Genomic DNA, 14,244 nt, shown 5'->3' on the forward strand with positions numbered 1-14,244 from the left:
GGGGAAAGATATAAAAGAGACCTGCGGGGCAGCTTTTTCACGCAGAGGGTGGTACATGTATGGAATGAGCTGCCAGAGGATGTGGTGGAGGCTGGTACAATTGCAACATTTAAGAGGCATCTGGATGGGTATATGAATAGGAAGGGTTTGGAGGGATATGGGCCGGGTGCTGGCAGGTGGGACTAGACTGGGTTGGGATATCTGGTTGGCATGGATGGGTTGGACCGAAGGGTCTGTTTCCGTGCTGTACATCTCTATGACTCTATGTCTCTACTCCACTCGAGACGATTGGAGAGTGGCAAATGTTATTCCCTTGTTCACGAAAGGGAATAGGGATAACCCTGGGAATTAGAGTCTAGTCAGTTTTACATTGGAGCTGGGCAAATTATTGGAGAGGGTTCTGAGAGACAGAATTTATGATTATTTGGAAAACCATATCTGGATTAGAGATAGTCAGTATGCTTTGTGAGGGCCAGGTCATGCCTCACAAACCTTATTGAATTCTTTGAGTATGTGACAAAACACATTGATGAAGGTAGAGCCGTGGATGTGGTGTGTATGGATTTTAGCAAGGCATTTGGTAAGGTTCCCCACGGAAGGCTCATTCAGAAATAGGCATGGGATACAGGGATACAGATACAGAATTCTGTCTGGATACAGAATTGGCTGGCTCATAAAGACAGAAGGTGGTAATAGATGGAAAGTACTCAGCCTGGAGCTAGGTGACCAGTGGTGTTCCACAGGGATCTGTTCTGGGACCTTTGCTCTTTGTGATTTTTATATATGACTTGGATGAGGAATTGGAAGCTTGGGTTAGTAAGTTTACCGATGACACAAAGGTTGGGCAGTTGTGGATAGTGTGGAGGGCTGTTGAAGGTTGCAACAGGACATTGACAGGATGTAGAACTGGGCTGATAAGTAGCAGATGGAGTTCAACCTGGAAAGGTATGAAGTGATTCATTTTGGAAGGTCAAATTTGAATGCAGAATATAGGGCTCACAGCTGGATTCTTGCAGTCCACATTCATAGATCCCTCAAAGCTGCCACCCAAGTTGATAGGGTTGTTAAAAAGGCATGTGGTGTGTTGGCTTTCATTAGAAGGGGCATTGAATTTAAGAGCCGTGAGGTTATGCTGCAGCTCTACAGAGCCCTGGTTAGACCACACTTGGAATATTGTGTTCAGTTTTGGTTGTCTCATTATAGGAAGGATGTGGAAACTTTCAAGAGGGTGCAGAGGAGATTTACCAGGATGCTGCCTGAACTGGAGGGGCATGTCTTATGAAGAAAGGTTGAGGAAGCTAGGGCTTTTCTCATTGGACTGAAGAAGGATGAGAGGTGACTTGATAGAGATATACAAAATGAGGAGAGACATAGATAGAAGTGGATAGCCAGAGAATTTTTCCCAGGGTGGAAATGGCTATCATGAGGGTGCATAATTTTAGGGTCACTGGGGGAAGGTTCAGGGGAGATGTCAGAGGTAGGTTCATTCATGGAATGCACTGCCAGCAGTGATAGTAGAGTCAGATACATTAGGGATATTTAAGCGACTCTTGCACAGACACATGGACATTAGTACAATGTTGGGTATGTAGGTTAGTTTGATCTTCGAGTAGGATAAAAGGCTAGCACAACATTGAGGGCCGAAGGGTCTGTACTCTGCTGTACTGTTCTATATTCCACGTTCTCTGTCTGTCCAATGTCTGGGATTAGAGGCTTATCATCGCATGGGACTCAGCAGAGACCTGGTATCCAGTATTGTCCAAGTGTTAGAGATCTGAAGTCTCACATCTTCCATTGGCTGTGGACCTATGTCAGTGATATGTTCACCATGAGCCCCCATCCTAGCCTACAATGAGCAGTCACTGAGGTGATGGTGCTGGGGAAGGGTGCAACTGCACTATTCCCCAGAGGATTCAAAGTCTTCCCCCTTGGTGAAGGAGATGGAGTGGGGGTAAAACTCCTCCTTCTTCCTGGTCTTGTAGCCAGGGCCTGCAGTGGAAAATGCAGAGAATGAGCTAAGGGTTCTACATAGTCCCTTTTCTCAACAAAGTTCCAGTCATTACTCCTGTATTCCAATGAGCAAAAGCACACTGGAAGCAACCTCAGTGCATTGCTCTGATATTCCACTCCTAGGCACTATCCTGGTCATTCCCAACCATTCGTGGCTGCCTCCTCAAAGAAGGGTGAGGATTGACTAAACCCCCCAATTTTAGTGCACTCACTCACTAAGCCAGTTAACCTTACAGATGAACAGAATGATTGAGAGTCATCCTAATGCACACCACTTGCCTACATGTCTGTGAGAGCTCCTAAATTCTTCTCAGTAAAAGAAGGTGATGGTCTAGTGATATTATCACTGGCCTGTTAATTCAGCGATATCGGTAATTTTTTGGGGACCTGAGTTCAAATCCTGCCACAGCAAATGGTGGAATTTGAACTCAGTAACAGGATAAAACCTGGATTGTAACTGGCCTGTCACTGGCCACTTGGGTGTTTCTTTTCTTCCTGGTGTTGAAAACTGAATAAAGATTTGTGCACCTTGTATCTCTCACTGTGTCTCACACCTGCACACACACAACATGGGTGTGGGGAAAAAATAAGCACTACCGCAGTTAGGTGGTAGTGTGGGGGAAATATAAAAAAAAACCTAGATTGTTGGGAAAAGTCCATCTGGATCATTCAGGCCCTTTAGGGAAAGAATCTGCTGGTCTGGCCTACACGTGACTCCAGACCCACATTGCCATGTGCAACTAGGAATGGTCAATAAATGCTGGCTTAGCCAGTGAAGCCCACATCCTATGAATGAGTTTTTTAACAAAGAGATTGTAACTCACAATGCTCTTCATCCAGACAGTGAGGATTGTGGCACACACACCTTCGCTGTTTGATGCCTGTATGCTTCCTTGTAGCACATTTTACTTGTCCTTGGGAAGGACAAGAGATTGTTAGAATCCCTACAGTGTGGGAGTAGGCTATTTGGCCCATCGAGTCCACATTACCCCTCTGAAGAGCATCCCATCTACCCCATCTCTGTAACCCTGCATTTCCCCTGGCCCATCCACTCAAGCTTGCATATCTTTGGACAGTGAGAGGAAACCGGAGGAAAATGTGCAAACTCCACACAGACAGTCATCAGAGGCTGGACTCGAACCCAGGTCCCTGGTGCTGTGACACAGCAGTGCTAACCACTGAGCCACCATGCCAAGCTCACCCTTTTTTGCCCACTAGCCGAAGTCCTTGTGTGGACCTCACCAGGGACTAACTCTTGCTGAAGCCTCCACACCTTTTGACCCCATGAGCTAACAATGGAGGCGTCACATTGCCCCAGGCCAGCCATCCCATCCCTGAACGGAGATGTCACTCATGGGCAGTCTCATTTTGGACAATCAGTCCCCAGAGGGCAGAACCTCAGAATAAAGGATTGCAAATTTAAGTCAGAGATGAGGAGGAATTTCTTCTCCTGGGGCTTGTGAATCTGTGGAATTCCTCATCACAGAGAGCTGTTCAGGCTGGGACATTAAGTATATTAAGGATGTTGCCAGAGTTGGAGGGTTTGAGCTACAATGAGAGATTGAATAGTCTGGTGCTGTTTTCCCTGGAGCATCGGAGGCCATGGGGTGACCTTATAGAGGTTTATAAAATCATGAGGGGCATGGAAAGAATAAATAGACAAGGTCTTTTCCCTGGGGTGGGGGAGTCCAGAGCTAGAGAGCATAGGTTTGGGGTGAGAGAGGAAAGATACAAAAGAGACCTAAGGGGCAACTTTATCACGCAGAAAGGTAATGCGTGTATTGAATGAGCTGCCAGAGGAAGTGGTGGAGGCTGGTACAATTGCAACACTTAAAAGACATTTGGATATGGATTTGAATAGGAAAAGTTTGGAGGGATATGGGCCGGGTGCTAGCCGGTGAGATTAGATTGGGTTGGAATATCTGGTTGGCATGGACAGGTTGGACCGAAGGGTCTGTTTCCATGCTGTACATCTCTATGACTCTATATTCAAGGCTGAGGTAGTCGGATAGTTAATCTGTGAGGGAATCAAGGGTTGGGGGAAAGAAAACAGGAAAGTAGAGCTGAGGATTTTTCAAATCAGCCATGATCTTTTTTGAATGGTGGAGCAGGCTCGATGGGCTGAATGGCCTACTTCTGTTCCGATATCATTTGATCTCAAGCCTCGGCCTTTTTGGTGGACGGCAATGGTAAGTAAGAGAGCGGGGAAGGGCCAGTCAGTGATCAAAGGGAATAGAGTCGTCCTTGCCTTTTCCCTCCACGGAAGATAACATATAAGATGTGGCATACCTTTGTGGCTTTTGAATGGATGTGTGGAGATGTTTGGCTGGCAGTCACTGAATTGTGGCTGCCATTGCATACGGTACAGGGTAGGATTGTTAACAGCTACCTGAATGGGCATGTGGGATTGGTTTGATGATACATCTGCAGAGGTGGCACTGCCAATGCCACCCATGAATTCCAAATTGTTTTCTAATCAACTTGCTCAGAGATATTGTGACACCCCTCTGGAGCAGGTGGGACTTCAACCCAGGCCTCTTGGCTCAGAGGTAGGGACTTTACCACTGCCCCACAAGATCCCTTCCCCCTTGAATTTGAACCCTGCCTTTGAACCTACAGCTCTCTGATTCACAAGCAAGAATTCTCCCGGCTGAGCCAAGACGACATCTATACTATTTATAGGGGTTTGGAAGCACAGAGGTCCCTCGATCCAACGGACAACGAGTTCCCTTGCTCCAGATCAGGCCGAATGCATCCAAACTCGTGGCGTTCGGCATTCTCTCTTACTCAGACAAAAAAAAAACAAAATTTAATATTTTTCCAGGCGGCTTGCCCAGTGTTTCCTGGAGGGTCTCCAGCCTACATCATTTTACGGTGATGTAATGTGGTCTGGAGCAGCAGCAACTGTATTCCTGCTAATACAGGGTTAGCAGTCAGCCTGGCTGGGCAGAGCAAACTCTACCAGTCAGCAAGATACTGCTCATGTGAAGAGCGGGCTCTCCCCTTAAACCGATGTACCAGTCCACTGAGGCACATTCTGAGAGGGCTCTTGTCGCTTCTGCTGAACTTAATTACGTGCGCTCCTTTAATTTTCTTTTCATTTCCGCTTCCGTTACAAATGGCTCCTACCTAGCAGCTGTAGGAATCTTTCTCTTCCCCACACCGCCACTATCCCTCATCTCTTTGCTGCTCTCTCTCACTCTCCACCCATTACTGCCACAGTTTATTATGACTCATGCATCAGGAAATTAGGATTGGGTCTGTCCCACTTACAAAAGGGGGACTTACATTTATGTCACATTTTTCATGAGCTCTGGGTAACATTTGAACCCGTTAAATCATACAATTCCTACAGTATGAGAGCAGGCCACTCGGCCCATCAAATCCACACCAACCTTCTGAAGAGCATCCTGCCCATACCTAGTCCCCTAACCTGCAACCCTGCATTTCCCATGGCTACTCCACCGAGACTGCACACCATGGAGTAATTTAGCATGGCCAATACACCTAACCTGCACATCTTTGGACTGTGGGAGGAAACTGGAGCTCCCTGAGGGAGTCCACACAGACACAGGGAGAAAGCACAAACTTGACACAGACAGTCGCTCAAGGGTGGAATCGAACCCGGATCCCTGGTGCTGTGAGGCAGCAGTGCTAGCCACTGTGTTACCCTAATACTCCTGAAGCGCAGTCGTCAGGTTTTGTGGGGAAGTGCAGCCATCAGTTCATGCACAATAAGAAGAGATGAGATGAACTGTTTTAATAATGGCTGTTAAAAAGGGGTGAACATTAACCAAGCTGGCAGGAGAAAGGTAGGAGACAGTGAGGACTGCAGATGCTGGAGATTAGAGTTGAGATTGTGGTGTTGGAAAAGCACAGCAGGTCAGGCAGCATCCGAGGAGCAGGAGAATCGATGTTTTGGGCATAAGCCCTTCATCAGGAAGGGATTATTCCTGATGAAGGGCTTATGCCCGAATCGTTGATTCTCCTGCTCGTCGGATGCTGCCTGACTTGCTGTGTTTTTCCAACACCATGCTCTCGACTCTGACAGGAGAATGCACCAATGCATTTTCAAAGTGAAATGGGATCAAGTAGGTAAAATATTGTTTCCTTTGTCAAGTTGACTTAGTGTCATCGAGTTGTGCAGCATGGAAAAGACCTTTCGGTCCAACTTGTCCATGCCGACCAGATATCCTAAATTAATCTAGTCCCATTTTCCAGTAGTTGGCCCATATCCCTCTAAACCCTTCCTATTCATTTACCCATCCAGATGTCTTTTAAATGCTGTAATTATACCAGCCTCCACCACTTCCTCTGGCAACTCATTCCATACATGCACGGCTCTCTGCGTGAAAAAGTTGCCCATTTTTAAATCTTGCCCCTCTCACGGTAAACCTATGCCCTCCAGTGTTGGACTCCCCCACCCCAGGGAAAAGACCTTGGCTATTCACCCCAGTTCTGTCCCTCATGATTTTATAAACTTCTATAAGGTCAGCCCTCAGCCTCTGACACCCATTTGCTCATTAAGTTCTGTCCCATTTGGATTGAGTGCCCTTTGAAAGATGGCACTCAGCTTGGCCTGTGCCAAGAGCAGATGACAGAGGAACAGACTCACCGGGGTTGAGGGGGGGGTGCGGGGGGAGGTGGCAAGCATTCCCTGCCATATTCCCCAGCCACACGACACATCTGAAATCTGGAACCATACTGAGGAGAAATTACATAAGGTTGTTATGATCCACAACATACTACCATGAGCAGTCTTGATTTAAGATTCTGTGAGAAACTTCAAAAGGCAGTTGAACCTATATTAGAAGATAACATGCTGTAAATACTCAGCAAATCAGGTAGCATCACATTCTGATGAAGGGTATTGCCGAAGAACAAATAGGTCCATGCCACCAGACTTCAGACAATGAACACTGGGCCTACACCACAAGTTATTACAGAATAAACAGGGTCCTACTCCCACAGGCCTTTAGAGAATGGACACTGGGCCTACACCAGCAAGTGATTATCTATTAAACAATGGACTTATTCCCTCAGGTTATTAGAGAATGAACTCTGGGCCTACTCCCACAGGCCTTTAGAGAATGAAGATATTTGGCCACAGTAGTGCTTAACTGTACCTTTAAGTGATTACACTGGGCCTACACCAGCAACTTATTACCGAACACTGGGCCTATTCCCACAGCCTATTAATGAATGAACTCTCGGCTCACTCCACCAGGCTTTTGATGATGAACACTGGGCCTATACCCACATGTTATTACAGAATAAACACTATAATTGTTATGATGAATATATAGCTGAATGGCATTTAATTGGTATTTAATTGGGATCATTCAGTTGTAATGTAGCTGTTGGTGGCATTACCCTGACAATTTTAACTTGAACCTCAACATCGTGATCGTCAGTTGAATATCCGGCACTCTCAAGGCTACCAGCTCAAATTTTCCTGATTGCCCTTTCCAGAGAAATGACTAATGTGTGTAGATTGACAGGGGGTTTATTTTGGCTTCTGTACATTCTGCTTTATGAATGAATCCATTTCAGTGACTCTCGCATGGAGTTTGCTCATAGAGTTGTGGTTCAAACCTCGTTGGGCAGAGGGGAATACCAATGATCAATGTCTGGGTCACACCCAGCTCTTACACTCCCTTTCCTTGCTCTCCCAGCCTTCAGCTCCCAAGAGTGGGGACACTTGCTGAGCTGCCATCCCAGGAGCTGCTTAGTCTGATCCAAGTGGTCGAGCTTGGCCTCAACTGCAAATATGTCAAAGCCAAACCCCAGGTAATCACAGGGGCACCTTTCATAAGGTTGGGCCACATGCAGTAATCAGCAGCAAGCCCATTGGAACATGCTTGCCTTAAAGCTGGGGTATCCGAGGCCACCTGATTTAGATATTGAAATTTTGGATTTTATTAGCATGTGCATTCAAGTACAAAAAAAGCTTAGGTAAAATGTAGTAAGAGAGCTATAAAGTTAAGTATTACTTCATAGAATAGTAGAAAAATAAGGAAATAGGTGATAGGTTACATTGAAGTCTTTCGCATCTTGAACTAAGAAAATAAAGGAATGAGTTAAAAGTTTAACGGTCGTTAATGAGTCCTCCACTTATCTTGCTCTGCTGTCTGCTCTTGACGCCACCACCACTGAAACTGCTGCTGGAACTGTCACCTCCCCGGTCTCCTCCTGTGCCCCAGGAACACACCTGGGCAGGATTCAGCCACACATCAAGCTGAGACTCCGCCAAGAGCAGCCGAGAGACCAGGCCAGGATCAACCAGGAGCTGCCAGAGACCAGGCCAGGACCCACCGAGAGATGTCGAGAGACCAGGCCGGGACCCAGCAGGAGCTGCCGAGAGACCAGGCCAGGACCCACCAGGAGCTGCCGAGAGACCAGGCCGGGACCCACCAGGAGCTGCTGAGAGACCAGGCCGGGACCAACTAGAAGCAGCTGAGAGACCAGGCAAGAAACCACCAGGGCTGCTGAGAGACCATGCCAGGACCTGCCAAGAGCTGCCGAGAGACCAGGTCAGGACCCACCGAGAGATGCTGAGAGACCAGATCAGGACCCACCAAGAGATGCCGAGAGACCAGGTCAGGACCTGTCGTGAGCCGCCGAGAGACTAGGTTGAGAACCGCCACACCACCTATAGACCAGGCAAAGAGCTGCCACGAGCTGTTGAGAGATTAAGCTGGGGCCCACCATGGGCAGGTGGGAGACCAGGCTGAGACCTGCTGAGAGGTCAAAGAGGGAAAAAATAAAAGGAAACAGAAGCAGCAGAGAAGCTCTGGTTGGAGTACCTACACTGATGCCATCTTGACCAGAAGTGGCACCTCTCGCACTGAGAAAAGACAACTGGCATAGTTAGGATCTGAACCTGGGTATTTCTGCGCTGCGTTGCTTGTCCCTGGGGAAAGCACATGTGCAGGTTGTCCTGTTTTCATTGAACTATCCATGCTCTGATTTATTCCTGGCTGATCTCAAATCTCCTACCCTCTGTGAACCTCAGCTAATCCAAGCCTCTGCAGCCTGTGCCGTAATATGCACCAAATCCCATTCAACGATCACCAGGTATTCGCTGACCTGCATTGGCTGGCAGCTCTGCAGCGTGAGCAAGCAGGAGTCAATAGCATCAATGAGATAAGAACCATGAGGATTGCACCATGAGGATGGGGCAGCCTGGTGGCTCAGTGGTTAGCACTGCTGCCTCACTGCACAAGGGTCTTGAGTTCGGTTCCACCCTTGGGTGACTGTTTGTGTGGAGTTTGGATATTCTCCATGTCTGCGTGGGTTTCTTGCATAGTCTAAACATATGTGGATTAGTCATGCTAAATTGCCCATAGTCTCCAGGGATATGTGGTCTAGCCAAGGGAAAGGCAGGGTTATAGGGTTTAGAGTAGGGGTGATGGGTCTGGGTGAGACACTCTTCACAGGGCTAGTGTGCATTCAATGGACCGAATAGCCAGCTTCCACGCTGTAGGGATTCTATGACAGGCAGGAAAGTCTTTAAATACTGAATGAAGACAGTTGCACTCTTGTCTAAATGACAGCATTTAACTCGAGAGTTCATTTCAGCTTCCTTGCAGTAGCTGACTTTCATCTGTGGCTGAGCTCTCTGTGTTCAGTCTTCCCTGAGACCTGAGAGGAGTTGATGCTAGCTTAAACACCGCTGAGGAAGTGGAGGATGACAGCAGCCCTTTCCCCAGCTACCAGGGGATAACAGCCTGAAGATAGCAGGTGCAGTCATCGCAGGGTTACCCAGATGGAGGGGAGCAGCTTTGTGAATGTGGGGAGCTTGTGCAATAGTCCTGCTGCCCTGCATGTGCTTTCCCAAGGTGACTGATGCCCTTCCTGTGTGCCAGGGCTGCCAGTTGACATTGATGAGGCCAGTCAGAGTGAGCAGACACTCACAATTGATGCACTGCCTGAATCGCCACGGGTAGAGAGAGCCAAAGACTGCATCCAGGAGGTAAGCCAGGTACCTCTGTGTATCCCTGTCAACACTCCTGGTCCTGCTGGGCCTTCATTCTGTACCAATGAAATGAACCGCAAATCTCGGGCAGCACGGTGGCTCAGTGGTTAGCACTGTTGCCTCACAGCACCAGGGATTGGGTTCAATTCCAGCCTCGGGCGACTGTGTGGAGTTTGCACATTCTCCCAACGGCTGCGTGGGCTTCCTTGCACAGGCTAGGTGAATTGGCCATGCTAAATTGCCCATAGTGTCCAGGGATGTGTAGGTTGGCTGCATAAGACAGCGTTAAATGTAGGGTTGAGGGGAGCGAGTCTGGCTAGGTTGCTCTTCGGAGGATCGGTGTGGCCTTGTTACACCGAAGGGCCTGTTTCCACACTGCAGGAATTCTAAATTCTTCTAGACTCTGAGCACAGTCATTGGATGGCTTCCTTATTACGAGGGGTCAATCTTGATTTTAAAATGGCCACCAAGGCTCGGGGGGGGGGGGGGGGGGGGGTGCTGAGACGGACATGTCACAGTTTCATTGTCTCACACATTTAAGGACAAAATTTGCCTTCAAACACCAACAGAAGGAGTTCAGCATTGTCAGAGGCACCTTTGTTTTTTCCCCAAGGGTGTCCACTTCTGTAAACACAGGTCATTCAATTCCAGAAGAATGGGTGATTTCAATAGCTAGCCCTCAACTAGAATCCCTACAGTCTGGAACCAGGCCACTTGGCCCACCTAGTCCACACGGAACCTCCGAAGAGCATCCCATCCAGACCCAATTTCTATTACCCTTTTCCTGTAACCCTGCATTTACCATGGCCAATTCACCTGACCTGCATATCTTTGGGCTGTGGGAGGAAACCGGAGCACCCGGAGGAAACCCACACAGACACGGGGAGAATGTGCAAACTCCACACAGACTGTCACCTGAGGGTGGAATTGTTGTGAGGCAGCAGTGCTAACCATTCCGCCATCATGCTGCCCCTAGTAGTAGTACCCAACTAATACCACAAAAACAAATTAGCTGGCCATTTTTGCGTTGCCCTTGCGTGGGAGCTGACTGTGTGCAAGTTGACTGCATCATTCCTAACGCTGAAATAGTGATTGCACTTCACAATGGACAGTAAAGTTGCTGCAGGGTCTTCCTTTTCACTCGATGTGAAATCAATCGGGATTATCCACACGGATTTGCTGTGCTCGAGGTAAGAGTGCAGGAAGCCACAAGATAATTACGGATATTAGTGTTCAGCCCGCGGTTCCTTTTCTGAAGCAGTGTTGCTGGTGGAAGGGAGTAGGAAGGTGAATAGAGAGAGGTTTAGAGAGTCACGGAGCTGGATTTGATGCTGGTGTGTTTGTAGGTTGGAGGGGAGGTTCTCAAATGCAGTATGTATCCCCTCACACTCCTCCACACCGTCCCCCATTCCCACTCCCTGCTTCTCCCCCACCTCCAACCCCACGACCCCAATCTGTCTCACATTTTACAGTGTGGGCTCAAGGGTTAGGCAATCTGCCCCCACTCAAGTTTATTGAGGTCCTGAGAGGCCCAAGAATGACCATTGAGATGCCTTATTCTACCCCCTGCTGTTAATTTATCCATGGCAACGTGGAGGGCAGGGTGTCCACTGTGGGGGTTGGGGTAACCTGGTGGTTTTTATTGCATGAGGTGGTGTCAGTCAGACATACAGAAAGGGACCCTGTGCCCATCTCAACATTCCCAGGACATTAGATTAGATTAGCTTAGATTAGATTAGATTACTTACAGTGTGGAAACAGGCCCTTCGGCCCAACAAGTCCACACCGACCCGCCGAAGCGCAACCCACCCATACCCCTACATTTACCCCTTTAACCTAACACTACGGGCAATTTAGCATGGCCAATCCACCTGACCTGCACATCTTTGGACTGTGGGAGGAAACCGGAGCACCCGGAGGAAACCCACGCAGACACGGGGAGAATGTGCAAACTCCACACAGTCAGTCGCCTGAGTCGGGAATTAAACCCGGGTCTCTGGCGCTGTGAGGCAGCAGTGCTAACCACTGTGCCACCGTGCCGCCCACAAACATACATACTCCGTCTTTTTAAACATCCCTTCCACGGAATCTCACACCCTATTAGTCAGATCCAAGATTTGACACTCACTGTGTAAATCCCTCCCTACTACCACCAGCATCCCTCCTCCACATCTCTTTCCCAACTGATTATTGGGAATGGCCATGTCAATCACTTTGATGTCTGTTTCTTGCCAGTGTTGTTGGGCTGTAATAAAACTTGTGTTTGGAATGGGGTGAGGTGGAAGGGGGAAGTTGAGCTCTTGCCTAATCTCTTTCTCCCGTTGAAATTTTGGGCCAGCCTGCAGTGCAATGAGGACTTGCCGCCCACCAGCTCCTCACCTCCCTACCTCGGGCTAACCTTTATCCGTGGGAGAGCCACGAGCCTAATGATTGCAAACATCTCTTCACCCAAAACATGAGCTCCATCCCCATTCACCTCAAGAGGAGCAGGCTCAGCACAGATCTCGAGTGTTTGTAAAACTGGATCTGTGGAGGCAGTGGCAGCGAGGGAACGTGGCAGCAGTTGGCAAATGGCGGTCTGTGGTGGGTCAGCGATGAGGTGGCGGTGAGAGATGGTAGCAGTGACGAGGCAGCTGGTGGGCCAAAGCCATGTGAGCGGCAGTGACTCTTGGCATGCCTGGGCAGGTATGAAGCCAGCATGGGGGAGAGTGAGCCCTCCCTGGGGAAAACCCAGCTTGGAGGGTCTGTAGGCCCAGGGCTTAAGGAAGGAGTGTAATGTTTGACATTTTAACTTTAATCCTTTGTTTTTCCACAGTTATGCTGAGAAGGTTGTAGTGCTGAACTTTTTAAACTTACTGCTGTAACAAAAATTCGGTACCTAGGTACCTTGTTCCTAAGATGGCGCTATGTTTGGCGACATTGTCCACTTTCCACTTGAGTACACGTAACAATAAAAACCTAAATTTAAAATCCATCCAGCCCTCAACCTGAGCTGAATGTAGACTGTAAATAGAAATGAGACTGAGCTAGAGAGAGAAAGCGACCAGCTAAGCATCTGGTGTCCATTAGCCTTCCCGTCTGGCACACTGCCCTACCGTATTGTCATGTCTACAAAGCCCACTTGAAACGAAAGCTCCGTTTGTGACTGCAACTGCCTGACCTCTCCATGGTGCAGCCCTCTCGAGCTCAGTGAATTAAATTGACCTTCCAAACCAGGGCCCACGTGCTGGTTTACACGGTAAGATCAGAGCAGGACCTTTGACGGCAACCTCCAAATCAAATGACCTCTGCCCCATGGGCCACATTTTATGAATGAATGAGGAAAACAAGCAAACTCCAACCTAGCTGCCCTGTGAATTGGACAGTGCCAGTTCTCTGGGCAATGCCCCAGGCTCCACTGCCCCCAACACAAACACCAATCAGCCAATGAAAAAGCAGAGGGCAATTCTAACAAATTCTAACAATTCTGACAAATCTGACATTTCTAACATTTCTGCAGCAACGTCCTCGGGTGATCCTAACTGCTTCTGCACCAACAAAGGGTTTTTGGAGTATTGTTACCATTGTCGCATAGGAATAAAGACCACCCCAATGTGCAAAGCAAGATCCCATCAATAGCAATCTGTCTCATGAGATTGGCTGAGGGATGATGGTAGACCTGGACCACAGAAGGAACCTTCCTGCTCCTCTTCAATGCGGCTGGATCTTTTCAGTCTACCCAAGAGAGAGTAGAAGCAGCCAGGGCTTTGGATTTAATATCTTACCTAAAGAGGTAGCAGCACTGACAGTGCAGTGTCCAGCTGGATGAGACATCCGGCTCTCTGGTGTGGGACTGTCGGTCTTCATGAATCAGAGATAAGATAGAGTTCCTTGCTCAATCACAGCACTGCCTGCAATGACCCATTGCCGTTAAAATGTTGCTGGGAATGTAATTTATCAAGCTTCTCACCGGAGCAGGAGACCTTGAGGCACAGAGTGTGTAGTCAGCCTGACCATGCCCAGAAGCTCTGGGTCCCACCAGTATGTCATACTGGTGCATACTGGCCCAAACACTTTGAGCATCAACCTGCAAATCCATCCAACACACTCCACGGGCAGGTGGTAAGAACAGGAAAGACAACTGGTTAACCATGTGATGTTGCAGACTCTGCTATCACTATCCATAGCTCCGGAAGACCACAAACGTGGAAAAGGATGCAATGCCATAGCAACACAGACTCCTCATTGAACTGTAACGTATCACCAGAAGCAGTGAC

Source organism: Chiloscyllium plagiosum, chromosome 7 (assembly GCF_004010195.1).
Source record: "Chiloscyllium plagiosum isolate BGI_BamShark_2017 chromosome 7, ASM401019v2, whole genome shotgun sequence".
NCBI lineage: Eukaryota > Metazoa > Chordata > Chondrichthyes > Orectolobiformes > Hemiscylliidae > Chiloscyllium > Chiloscyllium plagiosum.